The sequence below is a fragment of the Lissotriton vulgaris genome, chromosome 6 (assembly GCF_964263255.1).
Source record: "Lissotriton vulgaris chromosome 6, aLisVul1.2, whole genome shotgun sequence".
Classification (NCBI taxonomy): domain Eukaryota; kingdom Metazoa; phylum Chordata; class Amphibia; order Caudata; family Salamandridae; genus Lissotriton; species Lissotriton vulgaris.
The window spans coordinates 1088951328-1088971519 of record NC_141694.1 but is presented as its reverse complement, the minus strand read 5'-3'; positions in this window follow the sequence as shown (position 1 = coordinate 1088971519).

Below are 20192 nucleotides of genomic sequence, written 5' to 3'. Positions count from 1 at the left end.
GCCACTGCATTATTGGAGGAAAGGCACCGTTACCACTTCAGGACCTTGTTACCCGTTATGAGCCACTCCGAGCTTCGAGATCCGCCGGCTCTGGGCTATTGAAGATTCCCAAAGTGAAAAGGGCACGTATGGGGGGCAGATCCTTTAGGTTCCTGGCCGCGAAAAGCTGGAACAAACTCCCGCTGGAACTGCGTCTGGAGCCGTCAGAGTCCAGATTCAGGGGTAAACTCAAAACTCATCTTTTTGTCTGGTAGACTGGTGCCAGGTTTAGCTGCTGTGATTTTGCTGCTCTCACCTGTCATAGCGCGGGGACACGCCGATGTGCGTAACCAAGCGCTTTATAAACCCGCCTATTATTATTATTATTTATTATATGGGAGATGTGTCACGTTCTAAAGCCCTGTGCCAGAAGTAGGTGTTCTGGTGCGGGGGGTGGGTGATTTGTTCCGGCGCAGCAACGCCTCACAAAAGTGGCTGAGTGAAATCTACAAGATTTCACTCAGTCACTTTAAAGCACATGCTGCGTCAAAACCCAGTGCATGCTTGAAGCAGGCGTAAGGATTGATGCAGCATTGTGCATATAGGGCCCCACAGAGCATTGCTGGAGCTGCATTGGGCCGGTGACGCAACTCCAGCAATGCGCCACTTCTACGGCACAGGTGTGTGACACAGCTGTGCTGTTATTCCACCATGGTGCTCCGCATTGTAAATGTATTGCATTCATGCTGGCATAGCTGTGGTGCACAATGACTGGCCAATCCCTGCTGATATGCAGGGCTGTGCCAGTTATTATAAATATGCCCCCACATGTCAATGACTCCTTAGCACAGATCAATCTGACCCCACAACATACCCATCCACAAGTGAACATTGAGTACAATCCAAAGCATAGACAACGACCAGGTGGAACAGTGCCAACTACAATGTGTATGAAAAATGGATGTTGCATTAAATGACATTAACATTGTCTGTCTCTCACACCCACAGGGCAAGATGCGGAATCTACAACCAACAATGGGGGAGATTAATCACAGTCCCAGGCTCCGCAGGACCCTGATCCCACCGACAGCGACACCTCTCACCACTCCACGGATGACCCCGACCAACCTGGCACCTCTGGTGCCCAAACCCATGCAGCACCTGGATCAGGAACATCTGCGCCAACCACCACCACCATTCCTGCCACATCCCAGCGGACATCTCGGAACCCTGCCCACAGTCAACAGCTGGGCCAGTCTGACAATGAGGGACAAGGTTCGCCGGGCACGCAGGAGGTGGCAGACAACACCACCACTTCCATCCCTCAGTGGTCCAATCGACCCAATGTGCCCACAGCGCAAGGCCAGGTTCGTTTGGGCAGGGGTGGTGGGAGTGGCGGCAGGCGGCAGGTGGAGGCAAGAAGCTGACCAGCCAAGCTGTAGGGCCCGGTATGTCTGAACTACGCAACATCATCGAGGCATACCGGCGGGACACCAGGGAGTTCAGCCAGGTAGTGGGGACCCTCACAGAGATCAAAAACCTGCAGGCCAAGCAACACGCCAGTCAATGAGAACACCATGGACGGATGGAGGCAAGACTGGCTGAGCTCCTGGCGCTGTAAAGGGACATAAGCCATTCACTCCGTTGGATCACAGACAACATGGAGCACCCTCCCTGTGTCACCAGGCAAGAAACATCTAGGCGAAGGCCACCACCAGGCACAGGGAGGGAGGAGGAGGAGGAATCGTCCAATGGAGCGTCCCATGCATCGTCAAGACTTGCATATGAGGGTCTCCCAAGGAAGGTGGTCGTCAATGGAAAAGACAGTGAGAGGCAGCGGGCCATGCGCATCTCCCAGATCACCTGGTCTGGCACCTTGAATTTGTGTGCAACAGCATCACCTCATTGACTGTCCTACACTCTCACATGGACTTGCTGGTTGCAATCTGAAAAATGATGCCAAGCACTGTGGTCTGGACTCTGTTGACTCAAACTGCAAGGCATCACATCTCCCTCTGTGAACTTTGGATTCCTGGCATTTTTGTACAGCACCTATCACTTACTCACGTTTCACGCACAAGACAGATAAATAAACAAAACAATCAAGTTAAATCGGTGTTGCAGTCATTTAGCATGAGTCAACAACATACGTGTGGTGATAAGTCAAAGTATGCCAGAGTGTGGAACAAACTCAAGCCATCCATACACTGGGATCTGAGTCTGGTCGAGGACACACATAGGTCACAATGTATCATTAAATACATACATGGAGTGCAATACTCTCCTGTGATGGTTTCAAGCTGCTAAGGGGTGTGGGCTTGCCATACTGCTCCAACAGACAGTTTTGGAAGAGTTTTATGAAGGCGTCGAGGTCATGGGTCATGTGGAGGTGCCCAGGGAGGGAGTACCAGGTCTGTTTGGTGAGGTGGGAGAACTATCTCCCGCATGCAGTTGTACTGTGGATGTGATGAATAGTACCCAGGGCAAGGTTGGCTCAACAGAGTTGGGGCAATGTGGTGTTGGATGGGAAACGTCCATGTTCGTCTTTGGGGCTGGGGTTGTGGAGTGCCTCCTGAGTGTGGCTGAGGAGTCTGAAGGTGATCCTCCAGTTGACAGTGAGCCTATTGTAGGTATCTCAGGTGGACGGTCATGTGACTGTGGCAGGGGATGTTGAGGGTGAGGTGCACGGATGCAACCTGGATGTGCACAAGTCCTCCTGGAGTCTGGCTGTTGTTTCGGCGTAGAGGGAGTTGATGTAGTTGAGTCGGTTAGTGTCATGGACCTGGGTGAATGTCTGTCTTGCCTAGGAGTGGATCTATCTGAAGATCATTTGCAGCATGCGGAGGGAGTTGCAGCATGAGGTAGAGATTGTGTTGAGTTGCATGGTTATTGTGAGTGAGGAGTGTACGATGAACACCTGCTTGTGTGCATGGGCATTGTGTGCTGGTGCGCTGCCCAGGCCGGTGTGACACAAGGAGTTCTCCCAGCTGTAAGGGGACAATCCTCAGATCATGACCTCAGTCTTGTCCAAGTCCAGCCCCAGGTGGCTGATGTTCATCCATTCGTCAACGCACCTCATGCCCTCCCGAAGGTTTGATCTCGGCGTGGCTGGGTCTCTGGTGAGGGTGAGGAGCAGCTGGGTATAAATGGCATAGGACATGATGATGAGGTCGTGTGCGCATGTGATGGTGGAGAGGGGGGTTCATGGAGACATTGAAGATTGCGACGCTGAGAGATGAGCCCTGGGGCATGGGCCCGATGACCCCAGTGTAGTACGTGCTGAAGGGGGAGGCAGACTCCCTGGGCCTTGCTGGTGAGGTACTTGGCGATTTCATCCTGGGCCCTCCTCTGGATCCCAGTGTTGGAGATGTGTGATCTTACAGTGTGGTAGCACATGGTGTAGAATGCCGTTGAGAGGTCGAGGGGGTGAGGGTGGTGGTCCAAGATGTCGTTGGTGGTGGCAAAGAGGGCTGTTGAAGTGGGGTGATGACTGTGGAAGATGGACTGGGGCGGGTTGCCTGGAGGTGTTTGCTTGGAGGGAGATGGTCAGTTGCTCATTGACTGTCTTCTTGATGACATTTGCCGGGTAAGGAAGCAGGGTGATGTTCCTGACAATCCTGCGGTACTGCCGTCCATTGTTGAAGAAGAGCCTGGGTCTCTGCATGCCTCCAGCTCCCATGGAATGTGTCGTACTCAAAGGAGACATTCATGACGTGCCGGAGGTGGGCTCCAAGGATGGGGTATGCTGTGATTGAGATGTTGTGTGGGAAGGGTCCTGAAGGAGATCCGGAGTGGATTGTGTACAGTATCTGGATGGTGTCTTTGCTGCTGACGGGAGTCCAGGAACTGAGGGGGGTATGTCATGTGGATAATAGCGCTGTCTGCCTCTGTGTGGCGAGGCGGTCGTGTACGTCCATGAGCTTGCAGTTGTAGAATGTTGGGAGGGATCCCCTTGGCCTTGTAAGGGTGGGATGTCTTTTGGATGGAGAGCCGGGGTTAGATAGTTCACACACGATTAGCTCCTTGATGTTGTGTGTGTTGGTGCCTATGCCCTACCTGAAGGATGTCCTCTTGTCCATGCTGATGATATGGTGATGTCTGTGTGTGGCGGGTTTCAGCCAATATGGCAAGAGTGTTGGATCAGTCGCTGATCCAGTGTGTGAGGTTGCATTGGTTTGAGTGTCCTGAGCGAGGGTGCCACACAGCTCGTCTGTGGTGACTTAGGTCAAGCATCTCTGGGGCATCTGTAGCGGAGTGTGGGGCAATGTGTTGCTTGTTGGAGAACTGGATGCAAATGTTGATTTACCAATGAAGGTTGCTGTTGTGGTTGTCCTCCAGCCAGAAGTTGCTGTCCCCCTGCCACATGTAGTCTGTGTTTGTGAGGGCCTGCGTGCTGATTTAGTTGTTAATGGCTTAGCGGAATTGTGGGTGTAGGCCTGGAGATCAGTAAATGAGTGTTAGACTGAGGGTGGTCAGGGGGTTGGTGTGAAACCTGAAGTGCAGGTGCTTCACAATGCTGAGTGTGTCCTTGTTGTTTTATGTGACTCTGAGGGTGTACTTCTGAATGAATTGTAATTCATCCTCCTGGATTGTTGGTACGGTCCCTGCGGGTGATCTTGTATCAGTCTGTGATGGCAATGTTGAAGTTGTGTGCTGAGGATGCGTTCAACCAGGTTACTGTAATGAAGGCGATATGTGTGGGGATGTTGTGTTGAGAAGGTAACAGAGTCCAATGGTGTGCTGGTGGATGGAGCCGGTGTGCAGTAGGAGGCACATGACCTGGTTGTACGGACATGGTCTGTGAGGCGGGGCAGCGCGGTGTAGGCATGTGAAGCTGTTGTGTGTGTGCTTAGGGGTTACCTGATAGCAGGTGGTTGATCGTCTGGTGTTCATTGTTTGAAGGGGGTGGCTGGAGCATGAGTCTGTTGTGTTACGTGGGTCAAGCAAAGACCTTAGGGTCTTGCACTGTGCACGTTGCAGGCGCTAACGGGCGCTGACAGGCGCTGACGGTCCTGCCTTTTGCACGGAGGTGGCGCAACAGTGACACAGACAAGCTGCTGCCTGCATCAAGAATGGGTAGAGGGAGGAGCATCTGGGAGGCGTGTGGGTTGCAGAATAAGGGCACTCGGTGGTGCGGTGCTGCAGGGGAGGCAGCAGCAGGAATGAGTGAACACCTGACGACGGAATGGGTGAGACACCAGGCAAAAAGTAGCACACAAAGACAAGGAGGTTTGAAAGGCACAGTGTAACAGGTGTATGGAAAGGAAGGAGTGTCTGGTTACTCAAAAATGACGGGCACAGGATTAGGTACCAAAATGCCAAGCTGCGCCCAGAACACGCAGCGTCAACAGGTGTTGCCTGCCCGTTGTGGGTAGCAACCTGCACAAATACATACAAAACCAAGTACTTCATGCACAATAGTGATCATTAGCCATGAAGAACTGCATGCATGTTGGCAAAATACACATACTCCCATATGCACAATCTTTGTCAATTATTCCATAGATGACGCATGCAAAGCGGCAAGAGATCTGCGGTGACAGTGATGAGGCACATTGTGCTGTGTTGAACACATTTACTACACAAACGGATCAAGTATGTGTTGAGGCCATGCTGAATGAGCCAATGTCCTTGGCCAGTGCCATTGCTCTGAATAAATTAACATTCATGTAATGAGTTTAGCTGTACAGCTGGTGAAACAATGTGCACAGGACTGCCTGTGACTGTCAGGGCCTTGAATCCTCAGAAACGTGCAATGCTCAAAGTGGTACATCTCCTGATAGCCTCTTGGTCTGAGTAGAAATGACAGACTCAAAAGGGTGATCAGGCGAGGGAAGGAAAGGAAGGGAACAGCAGGGAGGTAGATCTGAATCAAAGGTAAACAACAAGCATAAGGATTCAACACTTCTTGTCACTGAATCACAGAATACCTCAGGACCTATACTGTAACGGTTACACCTGTAAAGGAAAACAACAGCCACTGTAGCCTAGTTGGGATCACAGTAATGAAATTGCTACTAGATCTGAGGTTCAAACAAGGACATTACTACACACTGACAAAGAAGGATGTTCCATACGTGTACATGTATTTATCCAGCAGTTATCAACATACCCAAAAAGTCTTAACAGCCAAATAACTGGGAAATTTGAGCTTTCTTCTGGATGAGCTATACAAGCCCCTGCTGTGAAAACAGAGATGAACAATGCACATGAATTCATAGCACATGGTAAGGCGATGAAACACCATAACATACCAAAGATTCTGTTGTACGAGTTGCAAAAGAGATGGCCAATATTATGATCCTGTTCCAAGGATATTGCAAGTAGCACAGGGATCACAGAAGACACATAAAAGGTAGAAGAGTATTGCAGCAATATGAAGGGGGTATGACGCTCTGCAGGCTGCTTCAAGACAAGTTAAGCCATGCGGTAATCCTGAAAATCACAGTGTATGAATAAGGTCCAATAAACAGAAATTCAAAAGCGATGCAGCGCGACTCACATAAAGCCAACAATCCGTAGTTACCCCAGGGAATCAGTGCGGGTCAAGAATGGAAATTACACATCCCCCGGGAGAGCCTTAAGAAGCTCATCCAACGAGGGAGGGAATAAGGTAAACACAAGGAAGCCCCGCAAGAGCCAGTCATCGGCTCATCCAACTGGGCTTTGAAATGTCAAACAGAACAAGCTGCTGGGCCGGAACTCAACAGAGAGAGTAATGAGGAACGATGGCACAAAAGCACCCCTACCGTGACCAGGATATGCAGCATACCACAAGAGTATCCTGGAATTTACGGCACCCGACTGGTGCCACGGAAGCGTTTACATTTGCTACAGCGCAACGTTGTGACATCATCAGCTCAACGTTCTTGGCTTCATGGGAATAGAAATTTCTTATCAACTTACCGAGAAGGCTTGCAAAGCAGTGTTCTCCACCGGCCCTGAGGAAGCGACGTGACAGTGACATGACATACTGGCACAAAGGCCAATGCATCCATACAAACAGACTCACAGGACAGTTGACAGAACATGTGGTACATACGCTGGCCCACATCTTCACAACATGTTTTTTGGAAATCAAAATGTACTGGCACACAAGATTAAGTGGATGAGCACAACACATCCTGCTGCACACAGCGAGGATGCAATTCCCCATAGGTCCTCTTGTTGTGATGTCCCACACAATGTCAACACGTGGTATCCGCAATGTGTCAGGGGCAAGGTTTACACACATTGATGCCTTCTCCAGAGTCCACACTCCACTACAGATGACTGTCAAGAAGGGTGACTGTCATGTCATAGGAGTGGTGCAACATGTAATTTGATCCATGCTGATGAGACATGTATGCATGGTACTACAACATGCACAGAAACAGTTCCCACACATTCCCAAACCATACCAACACAAAAAAGCCTGTTTGGATCTCTTACCAGAACTGACATTTACACATGTCAGTGCATGGAACGCTGATTCAGCCCACGTTGCAATCATCATGAGGAGTAGCAGGAGGACAAAGATAAATGAACAGACAACAGGCACATCAACCTGGGAATGACAGACACACAAGAGTCCACCGGTAAAAATCTTTGCAAAAGACATGGGCAGTTACGAAACAGGAACTATGTAGGACACATGCAAATATCAAGGAAAGTCATTGCGCATTACTGTGTGGCATGACATCAGCACTTGCGTGACACATCAGAACACACATCAAAGTCACTTTGCATACAGTCAGCTGGACACACACATTGCAACACATGCCACTCAATGCTACAAGCTTGCTCACTCATTCCCAGTGACTCACAATTATGAGAAGAAGTTGTGTATGAGCTGACTCCGGATATCATCCTCCTCCTCATCACTTGCATCGTGACCAAGCCCTTGATTCTCAACAGGTGGATGTTCCTGCTCCTCAGGATCCAGGATGAGTGGCACTGCCTTCTCAACTGCCATGTTGTGCAGCATGCAGCACACAATGAAAATCTTACAGACCTTGTCCGGTGCATTTGGGAGGGATCCGCCGGTCTTATCGAGGCACTGGAATCAGCTCTTCGGGAGGCCAAACGTCCTCTCAAGCACTCGCCTGGTCTGCCCGTGTGCATTATTGTACCGCTGATATGCAGCTGTTCTTGGGTTGCGGAAAGGTGTCATTAGCCATGGCATGTTGGGATGTCCTGAGTCCACTACATAGATACATCATGTAAATAAGTGGGTCAGGAAATGCCGTCAGAGCAAAAGATACTGAAACACACAGGACAAACAGAGTTTACCCACCACCAAGACATGCCCCCTCGTTGCGCAGCTGCAGCATCATTTGTTGCACCCTGCTATGCCTCATGATGAATGCATCATGTGACGATCTTGGAAAACGTGCACAAACGTGGGAAATCAGCATGTTAACAAGACACACCACAAGGGCATTTATTGAATGATAATGTTTACGGTTGCGGTAAGCCTGCTCCTGTGCCTGTGGTGGCACCAAAGCCACATGTGTCCCATCAATGGACGCAATGACATGTGGCATCCCTCCCAGGGCATAGAAATAACCCTTGACATCTCTCAACTCTTCAGGAGTAGGAAATTTGAAGAATTCATCAATGTGCTCCAACATGGCTGCCAAAACATCACGCAGGACACGGCTGAACATTGTCTGTGACATTCCACCAACATCAGCTATAGTTAATTGTAACGTACCTGTAGCAAAAAAATGGAGTGCTGCCATCACCTTTATCTTGGGGGTCAGTGCAGTAGGATACATGTGTTGCGGTTGGAGATGTGGTGCCAGCTTGTTCGTCAACTCCTGAATCAACTGTTGAGTGAATCTGTAACGTCGGATGCAGGCGCGTTCCCTCATGGTAGCCAAGTATGTGAATGGCCTTGGTAGAGGCGGTGCCCTGCAGGACATATTTGGGAATAATGGAGATTAACAGTCAGCCAACATCAATGGCAATGCACATAGCACATGCAAAACTGCTACTAGACATCATGTCACTATGGAGTCTGGCGTGTGCAATACATCCAGGACACATATGCCAGCTTGCTGGCACTCCAACAAAAAGCCAGATACACCTGTTGATTGACAAATAAACATGACATGCCCTAAAATGAGCTGCTGGGCCGGTCTGAGTGAACAGCCCGAGATATCACTGGAGTGACACACGTCACCATACCTGCAGTGGAAGGTTGTCATTCCATCCAGACAGATGACTGCAAGGCACATGCAGAGGTCACATGGAATGTCAAATGTACATATCAACCACATTGGGATTAAGGTGTACACATGATAACAAAACAACACAGCCATTGTCACGACGCAGACATGTATGCCTGGGGAAATATGATGTCTGATGCCATCAGACCCAACAGCCGTGGGAATGCACATGTGGCCTGGTGTGTGTAGATGTGAAACCATTCCCATCTCAACAAAGACCCATGTTAGATGCACCAACAGCAGATGCAGTTTACGGAACACAAACAGCAAGCTCATGGTAACACATGACACACACCTGACATAGTCACATAGTGTCATGCTGAGTGTGACATGTCAGTTGACAAAGTGCCCCAGTCCATGGCTTCATGAGACAGGTGCCGGTAGTGATGACTGTGCCATCCCAGTGTTGCTGTGCATGACAAAATCTGCCTAATGATACACATGGGACAAGTGTCAAGGTGATGTGTGCCACATAATGCCCCATCACACATGACATGTGTCCACAGGTCATCACACATCGATTGTGCAACAAGATAAGATGCCCTGTGCTATATCACTGGCTGCCACACCTAGGGCCTGCACATGAAAGTATGCAATGACAAGTACTTGATAGACATCCTTGTGCGAACCGTACCCCTACATCCCTGCCGTGTGTGCGCCTCGTATCACTATTGTAATGGTGCCATACGTGAGTGTGTGAACCGCACCATACCCCTGCATTCACATCAGCGTGTTAAACGCACCGTACCCCTGCGTTCGCATCACCATGTGAAACGCACCGTACCCCTGCGTGTGAAAAGCACCGTGTGAAACGCACCATACCCCTGCGTGTGAACAGCACCGTGTGGAAGGCACCGTGCCCCTGCATTCGCATCACCATGTGAAACACACTGTATCCCTGCATGTGAAAAGCACCGTGTGAAAGGCACCGTACCCCTGCATTCACATCACCATGTGAAACGCACTGTACCCCTGCGTGTGAAAAGCACCGTGTAAAACGCACCGTACCCCTGTCTGTGAAAAGCACCGTGTGAAAGGCACAGTACCCCTGCATTTGCATCACCATGTGAAATGCACTGTACCCCTGTGTGTGAAAGGCACTGCGTGGAAGGCACCGTACCCCTGCATTCTCATCACCATCTGAAACGCACCGTACCCCTGCGTGTGAAAAGCACCATGTGAAACACACTGTACCCCTGCGTGTGAAAAGCACAGTGTGGAAGGCACTGTACCGCTGCATTTGTATCACCATGTGAAACGCACCGTACCCTGTGTCTGAAACACACCGTGTGAAACACACCATACCACTGCATGTGAAAAGCACTGCGTGGAAGGCACAGTACCCCTGCATTCGCATCACCATGTAAAACGCACCATACCCCAACATTCATGGCGTGTGTGCGCATCGTATCACTGTTGCAATGGTGCCATACGTGAGCGTGTGAAATGCACCGTACCCCAACATTCATGGTGTGTGTGTGCGGCTCTTATTACTATTGTAATGGTGCCATACGCGAGCGCGTGAAACGCATCGTACCCCAACATTCATGGCGTGTGTGTGCGCCTCGTATTACTATTGTAATGGTGCCATACGCGAGCGAGTGAAACGCATGGTACCACAACATTCATGGCATGTGTGTGCGGCTCGTATTACTATTGTAATGGTGCCATGCGTGAGAGCGTGAAACGCACCGTAGACGTGTGTGGATCTCAAAATTACTTAGGGGACGAGTAGTAGGCCCTGAACGCATCCTGGGTGTCATGGATACTGAGTTTAGAGTAGCTATGTGTCCAACAGGTGTCCGGCAAAAGTCAGTTGGCCCAAAAAATACAATGTTGCAAATAGATTGTTGAGCCGCAGCTCAGATTTTAAACGATGCGAATGCTGTCAGAGCCGTATGTTAAAAGGGATTGGAGGAAATGTACGAGGCAAACAAATCTGACCTATCACTCTGTACTACTCAAACTGAAAGCCCCTCAGCAGCTCAGCAGCACTTATTTAAGGCAGTATGAACCCCTGAGAGGGCCCTTGCCTGCACAACACGGGAGCAGGTGAGTGCTGACTCCACTACCTTTGACAGTGCACCTGTTTTGTGAGTGTCACAACAGGCATTGTGTATTGGTGGGACAGATATGCAATGTGTTTTGGAGTGAGTCCAAGGGGGTGTACATGGTGGTGTCTCTCATGCAGAGCATGATGTAGTTCATGTGTGTTCACTCCTCAATTGCATTGTGCTTACTGTGACATTCACTGCATAGTGAATGACACATTCAGCCATGCCAGACCTTGGTGGCTTTATTTCCAAATGTCCTGAGGTGGAACAGTGGTCCCCCTGGAGTGACAGGTGACTGTACTCACAGATGTTTATGACTTGAGGGGACCAGTGGTGAGATTGTCCAAATGATGTGTACAACCTCATGGACATTGATGTGTGTGAATGTGCCTTGTCATGTGGGTGAGTGTGTATGTGATGTGTTGCACCACTGCTGCATGGTATATGCAGCAGCTCTAACCATCTGATGTAACAAGTAAGCAGTGCTGTGTGCCTGACTTGCAAGGCTAGCACGACACCAGTGACACCCCAGTGGCAAGTGGCACAAGTGCAAAGTGAGGGTTGTATCCACTGTTGTCAGTAACAGGCGAGTGATCTGTGCCAGGGTGTGTTGCTCAGTGTGTGCCATGATCAGTGAGTGTGTTGCACCCGTTACGTCATCTGTTGGCTTTCAATGCCATGTAGTGCATTGTGGCTTGCACACAGGCCAAATTCACATGAACAAGGATGCAAGTCCTGTCAGCATCCTATGCCCTGTTCACATTATCAAAGGTGTACAAGTGTGTGTCTCTGGGACATGGAGCAGGTGTAGTAATGTTGTTTCACTGTGTCTTCCTGACAGGTAACTGCCTACGAGAAGAGGGAAATCTGGAGGGACATCGTCAGGGCCGTCAGGTCTGCGGGGGACCCTCACCGGCAGCTGCGCAACATGCAGAAGAGGTAGCAGGACATCCGGTGCTGGACCGGGCGTATCGCCCGGGTCCAGCTGAAGCTGCCACCTCCACGCGGGCATGGTGGACGCCGTAACCTGACCCCCCACATGCTCCGTGTCCTGGCGGTGGTGCTACCAGACCTCGATGGGCAGTTGCAGGAGAGACAGCAGAAAGGAGGGGGTAGGTACATGGCTGTTTGTTGTGTTGTGTGTCACCTGCTTTTTGAAGTGCTCTGAAGCCTGGCTACACTCCCACAGTTGGGGTGTCTGCTCAGACAGGTTATATGTGTAGTGTCTTTTCGGTTCCCCATAGTCACCTGGTGCTCATTTTCATTGCTTCCCCTCCTTAACATGTGTCCCCTGGTCTGTGTGTAATCACATTTGCACATGTTCATCTAGGGTGCAAGAAAATAAGACTGCACATTGATTTTCGCATCATGTGGGAGGGTGGTCTGTGACATGTGTTGGGACCTTGCCTGTGCCATGACCTGTGCACTGTGTTTGGCCTTCATATTTGTTTGCACTGATGATGAGTCTCAACATAGGAGTGTGAGGTTTCAACTGCACACCCTTGCACCATGCATGACCTATGTTGTGTTCTCAGACATGATGTCCATCAGTGGGAGATATGCATAGTGCCATGACGGTTACTCATGGTACAGTCAGCTCATTCCAGACCCACGGATCAGTGTGCCCACTACAATCCCCTGAGACACCCTGGCATCCGAATCATGTGTGTCATCCAACACTGTGACCATTCTATGTGGGTTCAGCATGGGTCTGCCTCTGTGGCATTGGTCCCTGGCATAGTTTGTATTTTTCTTGTGTCTGCTACATGAGTCCACTGGACAGGGATACAACATTTGGCTTGTGCGTACTCATACTGGACACTGCCTGTGTGCCTATTCACAACAATCTGATGATGGTTGTTTGTCACAAATATGTATTGCCAGCCCCACGGGGTGAGCTTGGGTTACTTTTGGAATTGTTGCTGCACAGTATTTGCTACCCCGATTCAGAGGTCTCACTTCTTGAGCTGTATCAATTAAGTATGGGCAAAATTTGCGAATTCGCAGTCCGTGAATTCACGCAAAATTGAATTCGCGATCCGCAAAATTCACGAATTTGTGCGAATTTCAGATTTTTTTTTGCGTGTTCGCAGGGTTTTTTGCGTATTCGTGGGCCGCATGCAGCGCACCGACCGCAAAGTTACCCATGCGATCATACATGGGCGCGGCCATCTTGTACGCATTGCGCATTTCCGTTTCCGGGCGCTATTGGCAATCTCGCGTTGTGTGTGGTGCACTATTTCAAGTTCGCGGCCATCTTTTTTTTCATTCATTGCTATAGTTCTGGGCATGCTTTTTCTATCCAGCTTCAATCTTTGCCATCCTTTGTTTGTTTGAAGTTTTTTTTAAAATCTTTTTTACTTAGTATCTATCCCTCTATTTTTCTAGATCTATATTTTGTGTTTTCTTCTACTTTTGGTTACTTTAAAACTACTTTTTTTTACCTCTTCTTTTATTTACTTTTTCCCTATTCTCTTTCCTATTTATTGTTTCCATTCCTGTCCAGGACCATGGAATAGGGAGCCAGGAAGGACAAGGGAAAGGGTCCCATGCGGGAGATTGAGGGGGGAGCAAGTCATAGCCCGGGAGATCTTTAGCGCGGAGGAGGTGGCCGCACTGATTTTTTATGTCCAGCGCCACCTCCCCAAGACCATTGCAGCAGGCGGCAGGATCGCTGGCGGGTACGGGCTCCGGGAGGGTCAGCAGCTGTGGAGGAAGGTGTCCCGGGCCATGTATCGGCAGTCTCCGGTCCGGCGCACCTACAGCCAGGCCACGCACCGGTGGTCCGATATCCTGGACCGTGAAGACGACCTGCTCGACCTGCTAGGCGTCGAGATCCCTGGGCTTGGTGAGTAGTAGTAGCTATTTAATCACTACTCTGTTTTCTCCGGCTCTATGTTATCATATTGCAAATGTTTTTTTTTCCGAAGAGCAATAATGCTGCCGATTATATTGTAGGTAAATTATGTTTAAAATCTTCTGTGATTGCATTGCAGGTGCACTGCTCGCCTGCTCAGTGGCGGTGCTACAATGCTTACTTGTTTTCGATTTTGTGCTCATTTAATTGGCCTGAGTAATTATGTATGAGTGTACTTTACAGAACTGCGTAATGCTAGACACTAAGGAACAGAGTTACAATTAGTGGCGCATCCCTGGAAATTAGCAGGGATGCACCAGTAATTGTGCGCCACACCTCCACCACCCATGGTGCGCCGCATTTACAATGCGGTGCACCATGGGGCAAAAACGACACAGATGCGTCACGCATCTGTGCCGTAAAGGCAGCGCATTGCTGGAGTTGCATCGCAAGCACGACGCAGCTCCAGCAATGCTCTAGGGTGCCCTATCTCCCCAATGCTGCGTCAAGCCGTATGTCTGCTTCAAGCAGGCACAGGGTTTTGACGCAGCATTGGCCTAAAAGTGACTGAGTGAAATCTTGTAGATTTCACTCAGCCACATTTAGGAGGCGTTCCCGCGCAGAAATGTCCTCCCTTGCGCCCGAACGCCCCCTGATGGCGCAGGGCTTTACAACGTGATGCATCTCCCAGATGCGTCTCGTTGTTAATATACCCCGCACCATGGCGCCTCTTTTGTGCTGCCGCTGCGTCACAAAAGTCACACAACGACAAAGCAAAAGAGCCCAAGGGGCTTGTAAATCTGCCCCTAGAGACTCAAGTCCAGTCCTTCCTTTGTACTCCTGCCACTAAGGAGAGATAGTGGTGGTGGATTGATAGTTTGAGTATATTATGACTGGGCATTTAGTAGGAAACTTTTTAGTGTTCAACTTCTCACTGGTCTGCAATCACGATGGACTGTGTCTGTCACTTCGCGTGCTGCGGAGTGCTGCCTGCCATTCCTAGTCGAACCTTTTTGTAGTTGGCTTAGTGAGTTACATAACTTTCCAAGTAGACGGTCCGCGAATCCAGCCATACTAATATCCTAGTAGACCACATCAGATAGGTCAATAAATTTAGTGCAATTGTTGTCTATTTCCCCAAAATAATTTGTTATTGTTTTTTTGAAATGTTTGATTTGGTTGACAACAATCATCCATATTTGTGTCTTTCTTTCATGTTGTACATCAGCACCCCCCAGGGGCAAGGGGACACCGGAGGAGGTAGGGGCGCCGGCAGGTAAGGTACAAGATCAGGAAGGCCAGGATCGGTCCGGCGAGGGCTCCTCTGCTGGCCCCAGTAAGTTTTCCTGTTAATATTAATAATAATACTTGCCTATCTTTTACAGTACCTATTTTTTCCTAACGTTCCTCATTCGATTTTTTCTAAATCGTCTTTGATCTTCTTGTAGACTGTTTCTAAATTCTTATCCTGCCTCTACTATGCCTCCCTGTGGTACTACTAGATTATTATTAGTCTGTCTGTGTAGCTAACTAAGCTTGCACAGTTGGCAAAAGGTGTTAAACAAAACTGCCCTTCTATTTAGCAATAGCTCTATGCACTGAGTGCAGTCCTCTGGGTTGTCCATAATGTCTTTGGAAGTCTTCTAAATGTTTATGCTTTGACAATTCCCAACAATAAAATGTCAATGGCCACCAAGAAAGAATAAGATACTAGTTTACTTTTTGATTGGATAGGAGGACAATCCATACTACTACTGTTGCAGGGACTATTCTGCGCAAACAGAACTATGGACACGAAATAGTGCATTGTTTATCGATTATAATAGGCGCAGTTAGACTTTCCACATACCGCCGTCATAACAGAATTTAAACACCCAATCTCCTTACTGACTAGCTAGTGTGTCAGAGTCATTTAGCTCCCAAATTCATCGATGATTGACCCCCAATGATTATACAACCCAGGACATAAGACTACGGAGTCAGAGTCCTGACCTCTCAGAGCCACGGTCTCATGCTTGCAAATTGCAAACCCTTTCGCTCACTCACTCATGAACAAAAACCACAGAGTCTATGTAAGTTTTAAAGCTTTATTAAAAGTAAAAACATTTATTAAAATCAAATTCAGCATACAACATAAACGGTGGTTTGAAAATGGAAAAGTGCTTAGTGATTTCACACATTAATTGTGGGCGAGCCCTCACCAGGTTGGAACTTCAAGTCTTCTTTGTGGTGCTGAATCGTTGCTGACTCCGTCCAAATGATGATGATCTGATCTTGCTCTTGTTCTTAGAAGGGAAACTTCTGTCTGTTATGAGAAAAATGGTGCGTGTTAAAAAGCAAGCATTCATCAGTTGTCCCAAAAAGTGTAGCAAGACATGTTACGGCTAAGCATCACTAAAAAACACCCTTCCCTGAAAAAAGGGCAATTTGTAGTTTAGACTAGAGAGTCTAAATTTGTTTGTGTAGTCATAGTAACATTTTTTCATTCCTAGACAAAATACTAGGGAGTGGTGTATATGGCATCTAAGAATCTGAAATGTATTTTCTAAGCGGAACATTGGCACAGCCATCCACCGGTCCTGGGGCCAGTGCAGAGACAGGCACTCCTGGGGCGGAGGCGGTGCAACAGCCAGCGGGAACTGCCACTGGAGTGGCGGGCAGTGGTAAGCTATTATATTCCTTACTTATTGAGATTGCAGACTGCAGAGTGTGCTCTCTGCACAGGTGTATATGTTGTACAGTACAAGTATACTTTACTGTTAAGAAGACTTACAAATTTAGAACTAAGTTTTTATCAACCAGGAAGTAGCCTCCTCTAAATTGACTTCAACTCAGCTGTGAAAGCTTTATCGAGAAGCCAAGTCTGATCAGAGATGAACTTGATGGATGGGATGATTGAAAAGGGAAAGAAGGGTGTAAGTAAGTGTGGAAGGATGAGCGAGTTAAAAAGTAATGATGACTGGCAAAGACTGATACGTGTTTTTGAATGCTGCCCAAGGTGGCTGGGAATATGATGCATGGCCGGTTGAAGGATGAAGCAAGGATGGGTAGAAGGAGAAAGGGAAGAGGTCTGCCTGGGTGGGTGAAACAGAAACTGTATGTGTGCGCAATATATCCTTTGCTTCAAATTCAAATGCAAGTCAAGCACGGATGCATGGCTTGCGGTTTCCAAAATAAAATGAAAATGTTGTTTTTCCGTGAGAAAAACTAAGGTTTGTCCAGTTGAGACATTAAGAAGAATGATTGACATTTACTTTGAATGAATGGATGCCTGGATCATGGTACTATCTGACTCATATGTGTATGTAGACAGAGTAGACGGTCACTGGATGAAGTAGGTGTTACTTTGAAGAGCATGTAACACCGCACCCGCACGTCCGTGCAGTGTAGCAAAGGCAAGGAAAAGAAGTTGAAAATTTTCCGAATACTATCATGAATAGTAGCAGTAGTTTGTATTGCAAGCACAGCATATATCCGGCGATTACGGGGGCCACTCACTACCTCTGTTAATAATGTAAGTACAACTGTCATTCATGTGTGGCCTATCAGTGTTCACTCAATAAAAAAGAAAGCACCTAAAGTCATCCCATATGTAAGCAAATATTCTGTGAAGGGATAGATAATCATATTATTTATCTTCTTCATTTTCCTTTTCTAGTAGTCATTGTTACTGTAGGGTGAAAGTTAAATTAATTAAGCATTAGCCCTTCTAACAGAGTATTCTCAGTGCCACCCGTAATAGAAAAGTAAGAGCTTCACCACCTGCATGTACTGGACTGGTACAGTAACGCAAGTCTGTGTCATCATGGCTTGCGTCTATTTTTCTCGGGTGCAAGTTGACTGCGCTGGCATTATGCCGGCTTCCAGAAGTTTACGTACCAATTTCGCTAAACAAGAGAGAAGAAGAAGAAGAAGATTGGTGTACTGTCATAGTCGACTCTAATGTAGTGAGTCCATATAGGGCTCCTAGAATTGATTCCTGAAACTCCCACTAATGTTAAAGCAGAGGCTGAAGAAGTGGGAGGTTAGATGGATACAGGCCACAAATGTTATGTACTGTGCTTGCAAGTTGCTAGTTCTACTGTGACACAACTTTCTGCTGAATTATTTTGTGTTAATCTTAAGGAGCATTGGTTACAGTATGTCTTTCTTTCTTCATATAGATGCTCCTTCCAAACTGACACGGAAGGAGCTGGCTAGACAGGCCCGGCAAAGGAAGCTGGAGGCGATTGTCGCCGAATATCAGCGGCTGATGGCCCAGTAGGAGGAGGACACGCAGTCGCAATCCACCACAACATCCACCGCGACAGCTGCATCCTCCTCCACGCTCCCTGGGTCAGCCAGTCAGTGCAAGACTCCAGTGGTACGGAGCCGTGGTACCGCAGCCACCCGCCACTGCCAAGCAGCCAAAAAATCAGCTGCACCCCACAGCAGGTGCATGGCCTGCATCCACCGCATAACCCTCAGGGTGTCCAACCTTGAGCAGGAGATGGAGAGAATGAAGAGCCTGCTCAAGAAGAACCTCCGCGGGGAGCAACGGGCCCACCTGGCCAAAGGACACCGCCGGCAGCAGTAGAGGAGGAGAGACTGTCCCTTGCCCCTTTTTTGAAGACTTTTGGGGGGTGGGAATTGGGAATTGGGTTTTTTCTTGGACTTTGGGGACTTTTTCACGGACATTCTTTGGGGTTAGGGAGCAGGGTGGGTCGGGTCTTGCGGGATAGTTTATTTTTGTTATGGATTTAATTAATTATTTACTTTCAACCTAAACATTGCACACGTGTTTTACTGTTTTGAGGGGAGGCGGGGGTTAACTGTTCATTTGTTTTCCTAAAACTTAACTGGCTGCTTGATTCAAATTGTCTAAGAAATCGCCCAAATGTTTACAAAAGTGAGTGCCACTCACAGAGTTAGTGAATTCAATTGTCCTACTACTTTAGTAGTACTACCGTCAGTCTCTCCTCTCTCCTCTCTCCTCCTACTCCATTATTCTTCCTCCCCCCAAACGCTTATCTTACCTGTGATTCGTGTTTGAGAATAGGCCTAGGGCTAGGCACAGGGCTGGCTGCATGGCAACTGGCGATGAAGGTTGGCAATCCTGGGCGGATGAAATGGTATCGTTGTGGTGGTAGTGATGGTACACAGTGGCAGTAGCAGCATATTAAAAAAAAGAAAATGAAACCTTGAGTGGCCTGAGCGGACCATTATAACAGTACGATAGAGAGCATAGTACACCTCAATGAAAACCACACAGCCCGGGGGAAGAGGGTTAGGGTTTGAAACTTGGATGGGAATGGGGTTTGTGGGGAAAGTTTTGTGGAGAGAGGAAAAAAAACACAGCATGGACAAACAACAAATGAAGATAAACACATCTTTGGATACGAAGCTATCCATAAATCTTTTAAGGGACATAAAGGAAGTGCATGCACTACTGCATGCATAAAGTTGTTTGCTAAATGGATAGGTTACTGTAAAGTAAGTAGTACTTTCTACTATGTACTAACTATGAAGAAACAATGTGACAGTACAGGGTTGCAGTAATAACGCAATTTCACTTGCCTATCTGCCCTCAGAGAGAAGAACCTCTTAGTACATTAAATTAGTTTAAAAAATAGCAAAGAAAAAAGTATACAATGGCTGGAGGGATGAATTGAAGCAGAGAGCAAACAAATGCACCAATGCACACTCACAGAAGTTCACAGCAATAACATGAATTAAAAGATAAGTAGAAATGAAGATGGATACTGTAACTGTATGTAGTTGTAGTTGTCCTGTTGAATTTGGGAAGTTGCATGCATCCACCCATTGCTCTTTTTCGCAGTACTCCTCCATTCCATCTGACGCTCCACAGATCAATGTTGGGAACCAGAAGACACCTTGTCCACTGCCTGCCTGGTTGATGCTGAATTGCGGGTCGCTAAGCCTGAGGTCATCCTTTTTGCCATTGCACAGGGTAAAAGCCAGCCTGTAATTGTTGATGGAAAAACAGGAAGTGATATTAAAACACCACAGAGAAAAAAATATAAGGTACGCTGTGTAGTGCAAAAATAACACTTTCAGTTTCAGAGTCAACAGTATTACAAAACATACAAT